This window comes from Glycine soja, chromosome 12 (genome assembly GCF_004193775.1).
Source record: "Glycine soja cultivar W05 chromosome 12, ASM419377v2, whole genome shotgun sequence".
Classification (NCBI taxonomy): domain Eukaryota; kingdom Viridiplantae; phylum Streptophyta; class Magnoliopsida; order Fabales; family Fabaceae; genus Glycine; species Glycine soja.
In genome coordinates this window covers 16,001,825-16,021,775 of record NC_041013.1, presented here as the reverse complement: position 1 = coordinate 16,021,775, position 19,951 = coordinate 16,001,825, and positions in this window count along the sequence as shown.

Below are 19,951 nucleotides of genomic sequence, written 5' to 3'. Positions count from 1 at the left end.
AATTGCAATTCTGTTAGAAACTAGAGTAAAGTGTGATAAAGCTAAAAAAGTTAGAGACTATCTTAACCTCAGAGGTAAGTACCTTGACAACTATCAAGCTCATTATAATGGCAAGATCTGGTTTTTTTGGGACGACAGTTATAAGGACATCAGACTGGTGAAGTGTACATCTCAGATGATACACTATGGAGTCTATGATGTTAATGGTAATTTCCAAAACTGGATGACAGCCATCTATGCTATGAATCAGCTGGACCAAAGAAGGAAGTTGTGGGAAGACTTGGAGCACATTCATAATAGCCAACAAGGGCCATGGTTCCTTATGGGTGATTTTAACAACGTGATAAAGTCCATGGATAGGGTTGGGGGAAACTTGGTGACTGAGAGAGAGTATGTAGATCTCAGGAATTTGATGGATCATGTTGGGCTTTTTGAGAAGGATAGTACAGGGGAATATTTTACTTGGACAAATAAACATTCTATAGGTACTATCTACTAAAAAATTGATCATGTTCTTGGTAATATTGATTGGTTGCAGGATAATACAGATGTGAAACTAGAGATTCTCCCTCCTAGTATATCTGATCACTGTTTACTTTGTTTGTCTGACTAGAAGAACAATAGAACTTTACACACTAAATTCAAGTTTAGTAATAGTGTGGTAAAGGTGGCTGGTTATCAGGATATTGTTAGGCAGAGTTGGAATAAAGCTTATGTTGGCAGACCTATGGTTAGACTTTGGTACAAACTTATGAGGTTGCAGGCTCCTCTTATCAAATTGAGCAAACAGTTCTCTCATCTTCATATGTCCATTGTTCAAGCTAGGACTGAGTTACTAAAAGCACAGGAGGAGCTAACTGTGGACAGAATGAATAGAGGGAATATTGAGAAGGTGAAGAAGTATACTGATGAAGTGATCTACCTGCAGGAACTTAATGATAATATGCTGAGACAGAGGACGAAACTGGATTGGCTTAGAGAAGGTGATACAAATTCAGCTTTTTTCTATGCCTACCTCAATTCTAGAAATGTAGCTACCCATATTAGTCAACTTCAAAAGGAGGATGGGACTTATATTCAGAATCCTGCTGATATAGAAAAGGAGGTTTGTGAATTTTATGGTAATTTGTATGGAACTCGAGAACAAAGTGTGAGCATGATTGATATTAATGCTATGAGGGAGGGACCCCAGTTGACTATGGTGCAGAGAGCTGACCTAATTACCCCTGTAACTGTTGTTGAAATAAAGAATGCTATTAAAGGGATTGGTGATCTAAAGAGCCCTGGTATTGATGGGTATGGAGGTAAATTCTTCAAGGCAAGTTGGGACATCATTGAAAAGGATGTTGTAGAAGCTGTCCAAGAATTCTTTGAGCATAATGTGCTTTACAAAAGATTTAATGAGACTGTTGTCACTTTGATCCCTAAACATCCTGCTGCTAAAATGATAAAAGAGTACAAGCCTATTGCAGGGTGTTCTACTTTCTATAAAATCATTTCCAAGATCCTCACTACAAGACTTGGGAGAGTTTTGGGAGCTATTATTAGTAAAGCCCAGGCAGCCTTTGTTCCAGGCCAGAAAATTCATTCTCAAATCTTATTGGCTATGGAGCTTTTAAAAGGGTATAATAGGAGCAATGGTACTCCAAGATGTATGGTACAACTTGATCTACAAAAGGCATATGACATGGTTGATTGGGGTGCTCTTGAAAATATTCTTAGTGAGATAGGTTTGCCAAAGAGGTTTGTTGATTGGATCATGACTACTGTTACCACAGTCTCATATAGATTCAACATTAATGGTATTTACACTGATAAGATAGAGGCTAGAAGGGGCATCAGACAAGGGGATCCCTTGTCCCCCCTTTTGTTTGTGATAACTATGGAGTACCTTAGTAGGCTGCTTTTCAGAATGCAAAAGAACCCGGATTTCAATCATCATACTAGATGTGAAAGGTTGCAGCTCACTCATCTCACATTTGCTGATGATCTTCTGTTGTTCTCTAGAGGAGATCAAGGTTCCATGGAGATTCTTCAGATCACTATCAAGAGCTTTTTGGATTCAACAGGTATGAAGATTAATCCTTCAAAGAGTAGGGTGTATTTTGGTAGTGTGTCAGATTCTGTCAAGAACTCAATTCTGCAGCTAACTTCTTATAAGGAGGGGACTTTCCCCTTTAGATATCTTGGAGTCCCAGTGACTAGCAAGAAGCTATCTGTTATTCATTATATGCCTTTGGTGGATAAATTAGTGAGTAGGATAACTCACTGGAGTTCCAGGCTTCTTAGTTATGCTGGAAGATTACAGTTAATTAAAAGTGTGTTGTATGCTATTACTTCATACTGGATGCAGTGTATTTAGTTCCCTAAAAATGTGCTTAGCAAAATCAATGCCATTTGTAGATCGTTTCTCTGGACAGGTGGAAGCACTATCAGTAGAAAGAGTCCAATTGCCTGGGAAAAAGTTTGCAAACCTACTGTTAAAGGGGGTCTGAATGTGCTAGATTTAGAGATTTGGAATAGCATGTTTATGATGAAATTACTTTGGAATATTTGTGCGAAAACTGATGATTTATGGGTTCGTTGGATACACGCCTACTATTTGAAAAATAAGGATATGATGCATAGAATTGTCAAGGGATCAGACTCGGGTATATTTAAAACAATTCTTCTGCATAGGGATAACATTGGGAACATGCAGAATGTTTGGAATGAGATGTTGCAATCAGGGAGATTCATTGGGAGGAAAGTGTATGGTAACCTATTGCCTGCCACACCAAATGTAGTTTGGGCCAATTTAATTCTCAACAATAGAGCAAGACCTCATGCAATCTTTACATTATGGATGATCTGTCATGGGAATTTAGCCATAAAGGCCAGATTGCATCGGTTTGGAATGTTGAATAATAATCAATGTGTCTTTTGTACTGAGGTTGAAACCATTGATCATTTATTCTTTGATTGTTTTATGTTGAAGAAGTTCTGGGTTGGAATACTTCATTGGCTTGGTATCCATCATACTCCAAGAATTTGGAATGAGGAGATAAATTGGATTTTGAATTGCTATGGAGGTAAAGGCTGGAAATCTGAACTTGTTAGATTAGCTTTGACAGAAATTGTGCATGGGCTTTGGCTCTTTAGAAATGACTCTTGTTTCAATCAAAGAGATGACAATAGAAATTGTATAGAAAGAATCATTAACAACATAGTGTATAGAGGGTGGTCTAGTCCTAAGCTTAGACCACATATAGCTTTATTGATGTTACAGTAAGGTAGGTTGTTTCTTGGTTGTGGGCTGGATCATTTGATCGCCTTGTTTTGTCTTGATTTTGGATTAATGAAAATTTCTTTGATTCAAAAAAATAGTTGTACAACAATCAAATAAATATACAAAGCAAGAAGTGCATATTGTTCTTTCATAAGAAACAATGATACTAAGATGCAACATCTAATAAAACTTCTTGAACGAGATCAGTATATTCATTGGCATAGATTAAAGATTGAAGATGTTGTACGTGATATCTTTTGGTGTCATCCTGATGCAGTGAAGTTATGCAATGCATGTAATTTGGTATTTTTGGTAGATAGTACCTACAAAACAAACAGGTACAGGCTCCCATTACTTGACGTTGTAGGTGTGACACCAACGGGGATGACATTCTCTATTGGTTTTGCATATTTGGAGGGAGAACGTATAAATAATGTGATCTGGGCTTTAGAACGGTTTCGTGGTCTTTTTTTGAGACGTGATGCCCTCCCTGAAGTTATTGTGACCGACAGAAACCTAACATTAATGAATGTAATTAAAACTATATTCCCTGGGTGTACCAACTTGTTGTGTAGGTTTCACATCGACAAGAATGTCAAGGAAAAATGTAAATCCCTAATTGGTCAAAAAAATGCATGGGAGTATGTCATGGATGCCGGGGGGAGTTTGGTTGATTGTCGTTTCGAGCATTAGTTCGATGATTGCCTTAAAAAGTTTGAAATTGCCTGTTCACCATGGCCAATGTTTGTTGACTAAGTTAACCAAACATGGATAATTCCCCACAAAGAAAAATTTGTTAAAGTCTGGACGAATAAGGTGATGCACTTATGAAACACAACAACAAACAGGTATGAAAATGTTCATATTTTTTTATTAGGGTTAAGGAATTAATGGATTTTAATTGTTGTATTTGTTTGTTGTTTTTTGTGTATTTCAAATGTAGGGTTGAATCTGTTCATTGGGCTTTAAAAAGACTATTACAAAATAGCCTTGGAGACCTATGTAGTGTTTGGGATGCCATGAACAACATGATCATGTTGCAACACACTAAAATTAAGGCATCCTTTGAGACAAGTACACATGTGGTTGGACATGTTTTTAAAGTTACCTTATACAGGAGGCTACTTGGCATGGCATCAAGGTATGCTTTAAATCAGATTGCTGCTAAGTATGAGCGTGTACATTATGCTGGCAAAAATCCTTCTCGTTGTGGATGTGTCATGAAAACTACTCGCAGTCTTCCATGTGTATGTGAACTATCCAAATATGTTCTTGGTACCATCCCACTTGAGACAATCCATATGTTTTGGCGAAGGCTAAGTTTTTTCAAACCAAGGGTATCTGATCCTCAAGTGACCATAATCGAAGATATGGAAACCATATCCAAGCGATTTGAAGAGCTGGATGTTTGTGGCAAAGTTACTCTAAAGAGTAAAGTCCAGGAAATTGCCTATCCTGATCTAAAATCTGTGTCCTCCTCCAGAAAAGGTTAACACCAAAGGTGCACAAAAGAAACTGATGACCAAACACCAAAGATCAACAAAGCATGATTCTTCTTACTAGAAGTATGCTGATGCTTTACATTCTGTGCAAAATAGTAATTCTTCAGTCAAACGTAGTGCATCATCTTCTGACCAAGCCATTCCAAGAAGGATTATGCCGATGTTGGATCAATTTCATTCGTTCATTCATGATTCCATTGAAAACATTGTCAATGTGATAGCTGACGGTAACTGTGGATATCGCGTAATTGCTGCGTTATTAGGTATGGGTGAAGATTCATGGTTGTTGGTGCACAACCATTTTCTTAAAGAACTTGCCAAATGGTCTGATGAGTATATCAACCTTTTTGGTGGCATAGACAAATTTGAGGAATTAAAGAGGTCCCTACTTGTTGATAGATTATCCATAGTATGTAATTTATGTTTTGTTTTTTATTTAAAATTTAGTTTAAATAAATGTAATCCATATAGTTGGTTCATGCAGGTTACTATGGATAAGTGAATGAATATAATTGACATTAGATATGTCATTGCATCAAGGTACAATGTTATCCTTGTATCGTTGTCTCTGCAACAAAGCATGACGTTTTTTCCTCTTAGAAGTGAACCACCAACAGATCTTTCTGTGCATCGCGTAATATGTATTGGTCACGTCTCTGGCAATCATTTTGTTCAAGTAGATTCATCATAATGGTATTTTTAAATTAATGAAATGAATTGTGTTATAATAACTTGAAATTGTTTGTGCATGTTTAACAAGTTTATTTAAGAGACCGTTGTCCCTTATCCCCCTCTGGCTTTGTTATGGTCTAGGAATTGTCATCCTCAGGCAAAGCAGCGACCAACTTCCTATATTAGTAGAATGCATCAGTACAGAAATTTGATGATGTTGAAAAGAGACTATGTTGATTTAAGTGAAGAGTGAATATTTAGGTACTGATGACATTGTAATGTACTACATTAATATATAGTTGTTTCACTGGAAATTCACGTAATTATGTATTATATCATACGTTAAAGTTAACTGTTTAGGGTTAGTATAATACTTAGGGTTTAGTCTTATGTGCATTGTTAGAGTTAACTGTGACGTGCAAACTAGGATTTAGTGTTACGCTTTAGGGTTAAATAATTTATGTTTGTCAATAGTAATATAAAAAACAATTCAAATAAAATTGCTAAAACAAAAATGTTGTGAAATAAAATAAAATGGTAAGCATAGTCTACAAATTTTCCTAAAAAATTGTAAATGTCTTCACGCGTGATTCGTGCACCGCTATCATCACGACCACACATATACATTGCGATCCACAGTGACCCCCATAGTAATCCTTAGGCAGTCTTGCTTGACATCATCGTATGTTTCTGTGTCTTCAGTCACTATCCTTTGGTTGAGCAACTGCTCCAACCTTTCTACAATTGTTTAGCATGCCTCCTATGACATTGACAACAACGGATAAGGTATAACCATATTGCATAATTAAATTAAATGAAATTAAGAAAGCTGTGGAATATATATCTTACCATTGCATGTCCAGGCTGCTCCACAACAAAAGGTACATGTTCAGGTGCTTCCTCCATAGTTGTTGCCGCCACTGGGTATTCAACCTATAACTCTGCCTAGGGCACAACCTAAACCTCTAGTTCTAACCATAATCTGCAAATTTACACATACATACAAATTTATGTCTAAATTCAAACAATACTTAAATCAATTACAATACAATCATTCATACATAAAAAAATTATTATATATATATATATATATATATATATATATATATTAAAAAAAATTGTAATTATTTTTATGTAGTGAATTAACATCTTTATTACAAAGCAACTTAGAAAAACACTATAATTAATTACTTACATAAAAAACAAATATATAATAATTATATATATATATATATAATTGAAAATAAAACATCAGCTTTTTCAAAACAAAAATGAAAACTATGTATTAAAACAACAAACAATACATATTTAAAAACAAAATTAAAATTAATATATTTACAATTAAATAAAATTACTATTTAACTAGATAATTCAAAATATTTTTTTATAAAATAAAAAATAACTATTTACAAACAAAAAGAAAATAATATATTGATATTTCATAAAAAAACTATTTAAAAAATGAATATATTTAGAATTAAAAGAAATAACTACGTAAAAACATAATTGAAAATAATTTTTTTTATTTATATAATATACAATAACTATTTACAAATAAATAAGAAAATGATATATTTCTATTTCATACAAAAAACTATTTAAAAACAAAAACAAAATTAATATATATACAATTAAAATAAATAACTACTTCAAAACATAGTTCAAAATAAACTATTTTTTTTAAAAAAAACTAACAATACCTATATTAAAAACAAAATTAAAATTAATATATTTACAATTTCAAAAAAATAACTATTTCAAATCATAATTCAAAATAAACTATTTTTTATTTATAAAATAAACAATAACAATTTACAAACAAAAAAATATATTTATATTTCATAAAAAACCTATTTAAAAACAAAAAGAAAATTTCATTTTTTTCTTAAAAAAATTACTATTAAAAAAATAAATGTAATTAATTTTTTAATAATTTAAAAAATAACATACGGATTATGTTATTCGTATATAGTATACATAATCCAACACAAACAACGCAACCATTGATGCTATTAATGAAGAACAACAAAGCTTACCTCGACAGCAGAAATGGCACGACGGTGGTGGACAGTTCCTCGAATCCGGCAATGGAAGCATCGAACAGCGGAGGCGTGGCACAAACGAAACACCAATGAAGTAAGAAGAAGCGCTTCGAGGAAGGACGAAGAAAAACAATAGCGGCGGCGGCGTGCGAACTATGCAAGGAGGGAGGGTTTTTAAAATTTAAGTGGAGGACATTTTTGTCATTTCACTTAAACTGCTTGGTGCACTAGCAATTATACTGGGTGCACCTAGCAACACCCTAAATTCTGCTAGTAGTTTTGGTGTCAAAGACTTTTTAGGCACCAACAGAATTGCTGGTACACCCAACGAATAATGTGAAGTGGCAAAAATGCCCTTCACTTAAAATTTAAAAACTCCTTCCTCCCTCTTTCTCATGTCGTAGACCGCACCTTCATCTTCTTCCTTCTTCATTTCTCCTTCTCTCCGTGCCACCGTTGTTCATGCCGCCTGTCCTGCCGCTAGTGACAGCTACCAAGACAGTCGTATTCGTCATCTCCTTCGGTAAGTTTGTCTTCATTGTATGTGCGTTTTTTGTTTGTGCATTCCCTGCTGGGTCTAAGGGAGATAGGGCAATCCTTATATGGCATACAGATTGTATGACTTATATGAATTATGTAATCCTCCAATGAGTCCAATCCGTAAATTGATTTTAATTTTTTTATTTAAATTTGAAAGGATTTTTTTATAAATTATTTAAAGTTTTAAATAAATTAATATTTTTGTTAAAAAAATTGTGATAAATAAATTAGCATGTTTGGATTTTTATTTAATTAATTATATTTATTTTTTGAAGTTGGTTTTTAATTAAGAAGTTAAGTAATTTGTTTATTTTAAAACAAATGTATATATATTATTGTAATTTTTTTTAAAGTATAAGAAAATTATAATTTGTTATGTTTGTTATTTTAATTACATAGTTATTGTAATTTTTAATCAAGAAGTTAAGTAATTTTTTTATATTTAATATTTTAAAAAGTGTTTTATAAATTTGTTAGATATGATAAATTTCAAATGTTTATTTGTATATATTTGACAATTTAGTATTAAATATTTATATGGAAGTATAAAAATAAAATATTTTCATTAGTAAAAAAGATTTAAAGTTATTGTGATAGTAATTTGTTGAAAAAAGAAATAGTTATTTGTTAGAAATAAAAACCAAAATTGTAGTTATATTTTGGTCATTACTTTATGTTTACTAGAATTTGTGTTGCCAACTCTATATATTTGAAAAAAGAATTTCTATATGCATTTATGAATATATTAAAGTAATAAAAAGTTAATGAACAAATAATCAAAATTTTATTATGAATTACTAAATAGGGATTGATTGAAGTATTGTTTGAATGCTAACATAAATTATTATGATTGTTTTAATGTACAGATTATGATTAGAACCATAGGTTTGGGACGTGCTTTAGGCAAGGTTAGAGGAAGAGTCCTAGGGAGAGAAGTCAACCGTGATGTGGATGAAGCCCTCAATGGCGAAGGCCTACAACATTCACACGTAGGCAACGAGAAGCTACACTTGTTGTCGAGGATGTTCACCATATGGATTATGCAGATGACGAGGTCCATGAACAGCCTGAAGAAGTAGTTGTTGATGATGTGGCGACCGATGCCGAGGGCTTTTCAGGCGGACCCCACGACATATCAGTGTTGCAAGACTATGTTTATGATGTGGTCGTGAAAGTTTGGAATGGAGGGATATTTATATTTTTAAATAAATATTATTTTTGTAAGTAATTGTTATTGTTGTTGAAATGATTTAAATTATCATTTTTAGGAACGTCCTGAGCTAAAATTTTCCTCCCATGGAAGAAAGGTTGAGAAATTTGGCAAGTCTGCCCCATAGATCGAAGGCTTAGTGGCTGCCATAGGATTAAGTCCTCTGATTACATGTTTGTTGAACACTAGTGATTGGGGACTTATGTCTGCTTTCATGGAGAGGCAACATAAGGAAACCAATAGTTTCCATCTGTCGATAGGAGAGGTGACTATCACCTTGGATGATGTGGCGTCATTTCTACATTTTCCCATTACAGGCACGTTCCATAGCTTTAAGCCTTTTCATGTGGACAATGACGTCTTCCTCTTAGTCGAATTTCTTGAAGTGAGTACTGAAGAGGCAAGAGTTGAGACAGTATAATGTCATGGGGCACGTGTTCGACTATCCTGGCTGCAAGACGTATATTGGAGCAAATGTGATGCAACACAGTGGACTTTAGCAGTTCGAGCATATTTGTTGCATTTGCTTGGTTGTTGTTAACCGTTTGGCAAGTGTACCAAATGTCCAAGTAATAAAGTCTCGGAAGTCCGAGTGTCGAATTCCATAGGGATTTTGTGTTGTACTTATCTCGGATACTTTTCAATTTATAAGAGAAAATATAATAAAAGAGAGGGGTAGTAGAAAGAATAGGAAACAATAGCAGGAAATTATAAGTAAGGGAAAACAAAAGATTTAAAAGCAAAAGAATTAAAAAGGAAATTCAATGGAATGCAAGTGTTAGGACCTAGCATGCCTTGTTTGCCTAAGATGTATGATTTTATTATTTTTGCTTTATCAATTCAAGTGAATTTATCCTACCCACATCTATTCATTTACTTGCCCCTAATGCCTCACGATGACAAGCCTATCTTATTTATCTATCTCCGAAATGCCTTTGAAAAGATTCAACAAATAAAATGCATGAAGTTTGAATTCTAGATGTTTGCAAAAATGCATGGGCATAAAATTATCATTCTATGTCTAGCAATGATTTTCTTATGATCTTTTCTTTTTGTTCTATTAGAAATTACCCTCTGTCGAGCATCTAACCCCTAAAACTAATGCATGCATACCTTCTTTAAATCTTATTTAGAAGTTATCCTCTGCCGAGCACCTAACCCCTAAAAGAATGTAAAGATGAATAATGCATGTAAGATAAACAGAAAAGATAATAGGATAGAAAACACTTGGTATTGCATTGATAAATAGTGATAGTACATCATACATCGCTTGGCTTTTAGGCCTGCCACTCCCTAACTAGGGGTTTAGCCACTCATGGCCATTGAGGGCTTTACAATGGATGGGGTATAAGATCTGATGAGAGAAAAGGGGTGAAAGAAAGAAAAGGAAGAAATGGTGGAAAGGGAGAAGAGAATTCCCTAAGGAAGAGTTCTCAAACTCTAGGTAGTAGTAAGAATACTTTGAGACTCGATGTGTCGTTTCCCCTTGGTCTGAATCTCTATTTATAGTTGCTGGAGTGGGTTTTGGGCCTTCGTAGGCCCGCTTAGCGCGTCCTTCCTCGCTCAGCACAGACTGGATTACGCGCTTAGCGAGCTCCTCTCGCTTAGTGCGTGCTGTTTCTATTTTGCCCGCTTAGCGGCTGTTGCGCGCTTAGCGCGTACTGTTTCTGTTTTGCCCGCTTAGCGCCTGTTGCGCGCTTAGCGTGGGTGTCTCCAATCGCGCTTAGCGCGAGTTGGGCACTGAGCGAGACGTTGGACTGGGCCTTGTTGCTGGTTTCTTCTTTTCTTCGTTATTACTCCAACTTTTTGCTTTTAGTCCCTCCAGTTTTTATATCTGCAGCCAGGATTTGACAAAACATAAATTCTTAACAATTAAGCACAAATAACTGCTAAATAATTATTTTTAAAGACAATTTTGCTTTATTTTCTATCATCAATAGTACAATTATTCAGGAGTTATCAGTTGCACACTCTTTACTAACAAGAGTGCCACACACGCTCATGTGGTATTCTTGGATGCATTTTGTGACCTGACGCAGAGTGGAAGCTACACATGGGGAGCTGCTACACTGGTTCATATGTATGACAATTTGAATGATGCGTCAAAGAGCACGCCAGACAACTTGCAGGATATATCACACTTTTACATGTAATTTAAAATTTTGTTAAAAAATTATATTTAGTTGTTTACTCTATATTAAGAATTGTGTTGAATTTATTTGTTTTTAAAATATGTGCAGTGTTGGATCTATAAGCACTTTCCATCTATTGGTTCTTATGTTGTTGTTGAGGTTTATGATGTCCTAGGAGGCTTTCCAAGCAATAGATGCCTTAATTTCAGTGTGTTCCAACGTGATCATGTTGTTCATGGCTTCCTAAACACTATATAGGTCTCCTAGGCTATTTTGTAGTAGTCTCTTTAAGGCCCACTGAGCAGACCCAATCATGCATATGAAATACACAACCAGGTAAAGAAACATAATATTTTTTAATCCATTCAATCGTAAACTTTGACAACTACAAAAATTTACAATTTTCATACCTGTTAGTTGTTATGATTCCTAAGTACGTCACCTTATTCATCCAGGCTTTACCAAATCTTTCTTTGTGAGGAATCACCCATGTTTGGTTGACATATTCAACAAACATTGACCATGGTGAGCAATCAATTTCAAACTTCTTAAGGCACTCATTGAACTGTTACTCAGAAGGACAATCCACCAAACTCCCCGAGGCTTCCAAGACATAATCCCATGCATTTTTTTGACCAACAAGGGTTTTACACTTTGCCTTCATATTCTTATCAATGTGAAACCGACACAACAAATTGGTAGCCTCAGGGAATACATTTTTCACTGCATTCATCAATGTTAGATCTTTGTCAATAAAAATGACTCTAGGGAGTGCATCACATATGAGGAAAAGACCTCAAAACCGTTGTAGAGCGCAAATAACATCAAGTAATGACAACCTGTACTTGTTTGTTTTGTAGGCAAAGGCAGCAGGAAATGTCATTCCTGTTGGTGTCACACCAACAATATCAAGTAACGACAGCATGTACCTGTTTGTTTTGTAGGTAATGTCTATCAAAAATACCAAATTATAGACATTGATTAATTTGACTACATCAGGATGACTCCAAAATATGTCACCCACAACATCTTCATCCTTCAATCTATGCTAATGAATATACTGATCTCGTTCAAGAAGCTTCATTAGTTGTTGCATTTCAATATTATTGTCTCTTATGGAAGAACGGTAAGCATTTCTTGCATTGTATATTTTCTTGATTGTTGTATAAATATTGACATTGTGCTCTTTCAACGTCAAAAGAATATTTCTTGGTTTCACCATTGACTTTGTCATATCAGCAACAATGATCTTCTCATCCTTAGTCAGTCAACCGATATATAGATATCCAACTAATGATTTCACCAATTCATGATTGTGACTCCCACAAAATAAATTCGCCTCCCACAACTAGTTTCGCACGCAGCTTAAAGGCACACCCACTTTTTCAACTACTAGTACATGTTCTTACCAAATCCTTTTTCTTAGCCCTATATCGACCACTCCTTTCACAACCAATTAAAACAAATGAGGTCCTTCCTCTAATACCATCATTTGTGTCTGATCTCATAATTACCGCCATAAATCCAATTTCATAAACAACATATTGAGCCCAATGCAAAACATCATCATGGGTAGCAAACACCTATAATGAAATGCAATCCATACAAGTTTAGTCTTCAAGGGACATTCATTTAATTACTTTAATAACAACAAATCATATTAATACATGAGAAGTATTGAACGCATCAGAACAATTAACATGTTCTTCATTCACACCAGCTTCGTCTTCATTTTGGTCATTCATATCAACTTATGTAGACATTACACTATCATACATCCACTGATCTTCGTCCATCTTAACAAAACACTCAAAAAATTTAATCACAAACAAAAAGTTCGAACAAAACCATAATTATACAATCATGTAAATTTTGCATTTTTCACTGCATTTATTAATATAATACATTAAATTAAAAATAAAAAAATTAATTATATATCAATTCTTTTCACATTAATATCACTTTCAAACTATACACACTACAACTATCAAATGAATATTCTAGCTATATCTATTTAAAAGTTTTTTTATTATCAATTCTAACTTTTTCTAATTAAACAAAAAAATAAATTTATATAAATAACAAATAAATTTAAAAGAAGCATACGGATTGACAATCCGTAATCTTCTTACGGATTGGTAATCCGTATGAAGCTTACGGATTGTCAATCCATATGCTTCTTACAGATTGTTAATTTGTAAAAAAGTATACAGATTATCAATTTGTAAGTTATAAAAACTTACGGATTATCAATCTGTAAATTTTACATAACTTACAGATTATCAATCTGTAACTATTACGCGAAAAAATCAAATGAAGAACTTACCTTCGCTATTAATGGCCAAACCAACTGCCACGACAACCACTACTTGCCGACGAATCACCGTAAACAATGCACCTCCACCAAAGACGACACAAGAATGAACGGCAACTTATAACAAAACTCTCATGGAACACCTCTCACGAGAACGAAACTCAAGGAAAGAAAACAAGGTCGCGTGAAGAAGGAAAGTGCTGAACAACAACTTATAACAAAAAGGGGTATAATGGGGATTTCTAAAAATTCATGGGTTTATTAGAAATTTTGTTGGTGCCCAAAGCAATTCCATAAAAATAAAACCTGATGCCCTTTATTCATAGTCAATGGTTATGCTACACAACCCAAAATTGGCATTGGAGGAAAAAAGTAACTTTGGTGATCTTATTGGCTTTAAGGGCTCATTTGAGGTTTTCCATTGTTGAATGGTCATAGAAAAAAAAAGTGAATTTAAGTGTGAGAGATGGGATTGTCAATGAAGAAATGAAATGTTCTTGTAAAAGAAGTGAAGGGTTCAAAGCCCTCTAAACCATTAGTGAAGTTTATCACTGATTTGGTATTTAATGTAAAATCTTTTCCCTCCTTTAATGAAAAACCTTGGCTCACCCCGCTTCCTATTCATTTTTGGGTCGAGACCCGAAGGCCTTTTTTTTTCTCAAGAGGATATTTCAAGAATCAACCAATCAACAAATTCTTAGCCCAGGTGACTCACAACCTCCCTCTCGCAAAAATAAAATGGGATGAATTAAAAAAAATAACTTTTTTATTGATTCAGGGCGCAGTGAAACCAAATTCTTTCAAGGCAAGGTTTTTTTTTAAAGGAAAAGGGTTATATGTATATATTAATATAATAAAGGTAATTATAAAAGAGAGTTAAGTGCAAGTATAGTATGTCATTATACTCTATCATTGTTTCACCTATGAATTTTCCTTCCTTCCCAACAAAAAATGTATCCCCTTTACAAAAAACATCAAAAGGGCCTTTGCCTTCTTAGTAACACATCAACGGGTTCATGCACCATGAAGAAAATACATTCCCTAACTTGGTGCCATTTTTGTAGAGAAGCCATTGCCAAGATATACTTGTATCATGTCAATGATTCTATCTGCATCCCGCGGTTCATTCATAAAAATACTTTTGTTTCTCTCTAACCATATATGCCAACAAGTAACATGCCAAAACAAGTGCTTCATACATCACGGCTTAAAGTTTTTGGTACAAAAACCAAGTTGCATATATAATTGTCCAATGTCATTAGGTCTTACAAAGTCAATACCCAGCCATCTAAACACAACCTTCCAAATGCTTTTCGCAAATGCACAACTCAAACAGAGATGGTTGCTATCTTCCTCAACTAAGTGACATAATGTGCAAGAGTAATCTACATTCTAGAAAATGACACCTCTCTTTGTCAATTGAACATAAGTTGGCAATCTATCCATTAGGTGTCACCATGAGAAGATCAAGACTTTAGACGGTACATTGGACTTCCAAAGTTTTCCATCAATGATTGAAATTTGATGTAGGTTCAGATTTTGACAATGATGTTCTATGAAAAAAATCTAAGCAATAACAACAAAGTAGGTTTCTAGATTACCTTGTTTCTACTTCCATGTATCTGAGTTCTCTTGTTGTAGAGAAAAACCTTGAAGATGAGTCTTAAGGTCTTCTAGCAATACATTCTCCCACTTAAATAGTCTGTGATGCCATTCAAAAGTCCAACCACCATTTTGAGCCATTCAAAATATTTGATTTTGACAATGAGGTAAGTCTTAAGTTTTTCATATTAAGTATTCAATATAGTTACATGTCTTTATGTAACATTTTTGTGATAAATTTTTGACATATCTTATGTTAAGTCTAATTACATATTATTAATAATGTTCATCTTTTACCTTTTAAAAAAATATAGTTATATATTTGAGGGTGAGCCTTGGTGCAATGATAAGGTTGCTATCATGTGATTTCAAGGTCACTAGTTCAAAAGGATTTTTGATTGGTCGTTTAGTGTCTCCCCCATAATCTTTTATTTCTTCATTTAACATCTTAATCCATTAGCTTGTGTGACATCCTTGATTTTTTACTTCTCAACAGCTCTCACACTATGACACTTCACACGGTAACACTTCATTCAACATCTTTGTTGGCTATAACCCTCCATAAGTAGTCTTTTCCAAGACCTTGAAAATCATATCTACTTACTTCTAGGATCAACAATTGACCCCATAAACCAACACAAGACTTTTCAACATGTTTTGTAATCACTTGCATATTTTCCAAGAAACTTCCCAAAAAGTCACTCATCTCATAACTACTCCAAGCTAAGCACGCATAATCGTGAAATTCTTAAGTGATGGGCTACCAAAAAGTAGATGCATCTTATTGGTATAGGTAGTACCAATTAATTCATTTAAGTCATCCTCAATTGTATAGACCCATACCTGTATAGCCTCCGGATTCCTCTCTTTCTAGTGTGATTCGTTAGGGTGTTACAACTTACATGTTGGTTTTCCAAAAGAACTGCATTTTACTAATAATAAAAGGAATAAGAATGCAAAATTAATTAAAAGTTTTTAAAACACATTTAAATAAAAGCATTTCAAAAGGGTAAAAGGCTCACATTCATTTTTCTAACATCATAATAGAATGTGTCCAAATAAATAATAAAATCATCTTGGCTCAAAACAAGGTCGTCCAAGACTTCATGCATTTAATATAGAAACCTATGCCCCAATGTCACATCCTATTAGAGCATTGTGTTCCAGCGCCTTCTAGCATGAGGTTCTTTAAAGTCATCTACCTAGTCATCTGCTCCCATGAACACAAGATTCGAGATCATCATAGGATCCAAACAAAAATAGTACATAGGGAGTGAGTTATCACATTTCTATAAAAAAAAATAAACAAAGACGTAAATAAAATAAATTATGGAAGTATTTATAACATAGCTCAACTTAATACAATCCACGTTACTTCACCACTTTATTGTTTAAAATTCATTTTTCAATCACCAATCACATTACACATGAATCACACACTCAAGTCAAGACGTAATAACACTCATATATTTCATAATAAACAATTAGCAAACGTTATGCAAAAATTATATTAAGACTCAAGCCTATATGCAATGTGGTACCATGTTAGTGAAAAACCACATTGGGACGCTTAGGAGTACATAACAAGACACACCACACATTGGGTATGTCAGGTCACTCTCACTAAGTAAGATCATAAGGTGACCAGTCAAGATCACTTTGTTTTGCAAGAATACTCCAATCATATGGGATCAACATAGGCTTAAAGGAACACCCAAACCGAGTGCCTTTACCCTCAAGGCCTAGACTCTGAAGAATCTGTTAGGGCCTCACCTTCCTGATTTAGGTCCAACCCATAAAAGTTTTTTTACACGTAGACACTACTAATGAATTATACAATACCCACGATCTCACACTCGTGTTTCAAACACGTTTAACACATTGTGCTACAATTTAACACTTTAGGTTCCTAACTAGGAATCCTACATTTTTCCTTTAACACTACGCATAAGCATTTTTCTGAAGGTAAACACCAGTTAGGTTATTGTATAATTCATAGCTCACAACACAAATATTGTCACATCAAGTGTTAATCACACACTTATTCACAACCAAATCTCATGTCCACAATTTAACATCTCATAATGTCATAATCCATCATCACATGTTTACATGCATCTCACAAATTAAAACATGTTCAACTTTGCACTTATACTCAATCTCAATAATAATATTGTAATCTCAATGCAACATGTTATCTCACAATTCATCACATATTCAATTTATCACTCAGGCATAATTTTAATCACAATTTCATAATCTCAATATAACAATTTATCATGTCAATCTAGCAAATCTTGTCCAAAGTACAAATAATTTATACAAAAATTCTTCTCACAACATGGAGAGTAAAACCCCTCAAACAATTTCACAGAATCATATCAAAATCAATTAATCAAAATCCTAGGTTAAAAACACGAGAACACCAAGAACACTCAATTTTATCAACCAATTCGCATGAGAACATCAATTGGTTCATCAAAAACAACAATATCATATTTATAATCATAAAGGAAAAATTATAATTCAATAAGCATCCCAAAATAAATCTTAATTTGATTCCTAAGGATCCCTACACATGTTCATTCTAAACCTAATTGCGATAAATTCATCTGTGACCTCTAAGCAAGCTCACGTGTGTATTCTAAAAGTGATAGCAACATCTCTAGAAGTTGTCTATGTGACACCCTCTACCCCGACATATAAATAAATAAAATATATAAAAATATCGGTAACCAAATTCACACAGGTAAAAGGTTCACGTTCACTTCACTATTATCAATTAAAACTTATTAAAAATATATTCAGCTCGAAACAAGGCCTTCAAAATTTACAAAAATATTTTGTTAAATCAGTGAGATAAAATAAAATAGACTAACATTATGCAATTAATACAAAACTTATGTTCCACTGTCACATCCTATCAAAGCATTGTGTCCCAACGTCCTTCAGCACAAGGTTCCTTTAAGCACTTCACCTAGCCATCAGCTCCCCCGAACACAAGATTCAAGATCATCACAGTATCCAAACACAAACAGCAAACCGGGAGTGAGCTATCACATTCCTAACTATTAGAGAGAAACAAAACAACATATAGTAGCCAAATACAATTTACTTAGCATATCTCACATTAATTTATCACTTTGTCATTCAAAATTCACTTTTCATCCATCAATCACACTTTTCAATCATCAATCACATTACACAAGAATCACATGTTCTAATCAAGACATAATAACACATCAATTTCATAATAAACAATTAACAAGCGCATGAGACAATTATGCTAAGACTCAAGCCTACATGCAATGTGGTACCATGTCAGTGAAAAACCACCTTGGGGCGCTTAGGAGTACATAACAAGACACACCACACAATGGGTTTGTCAGGTCACTCTCACTAAGTAAGATCATAGGGAGACTAGTCAGGGTCACGATGTTTTGCGAGAATGCTCCAACCATATGGGATCAGCGTAGGCTTAAAGGAGCACTCAAACCCGGTGGCCCCCAAGGCCTACACTCCGAAGAGTCCGTCAGGGTCTCTCCCTCCTGACTCAGGTCCAACCCCTAAAATCATTTTAGCACACAGTCACTACTAGTGAATTATACAATACCCACGACCTCACACTCGTGTCTTAAGCACGTACAACATATTGCGCTACAAATTAACACTGGTTTCTAAATAGGAACCTACCCTTTCTCTTTAACACTGGTTCCTAAATAGGAAACCTACACTTTCTCTTTAACACTGCGCATTTACACTTTTCTCAAGATAACACTGGTCGGGTTATTATACAATTCACAACTTACAACACAAATAATGTCACATCAAGAGTTAATCACACACTTATTCACAACCAAAACTCATTCACAATTTCACATCTCATAATGTCACAATCCACCATCACATGTTTTCACATATCTCACAATTCAACACATGTTCTACTTTACACTTTTACTCAATCTCAATAACAATATTATAATCTCAAGGCAACATATTATTCCATAATTAATCACATATTTCATTTATAAACACTGCTCATGAATTATACAATACCACGACCTCACACTCATGTTTCAAACATGTTTAACACAATTGCACTACAATTTAACACTGGTTCCTAACTAGGAAACCTACATTTTCTCTTAAACACTACGCGTTAACGCTTTTCTCAAGATAACACTGGTCGGGTTATTGTATAATTCATAGCTCACAATATAATTATTGTCACATCAAGTGTCAAACACACACACTTATTCACAATCAAATATCATGCCCACAATTTAACATCTCATAACATCACATCGATCATCTCATTTTTACATGTATCTCACAAATTGACACATTCAACTTTGTACTACTCAATTTTCACTATAATATTATAATATCATTATAATAACTTATTACACCTTATAACTCATACACATCACACAACAATAATATTTGCATGATACAAAACATATATATGTATATGTATATAGTAAATTAAACTACATTGTTTTTTATCAAAGGATTTCTATAACAATTAATTTAATATTACGTCAAAAGAAATTATCACTAGACATTAACCTTACCATTTTCTTTAATTTATTATTCTAGTATTACAATAATTATATACATATAACATGTTGATTATCGTCGTAGAAAAATTAGAGCAAGATAATAATTT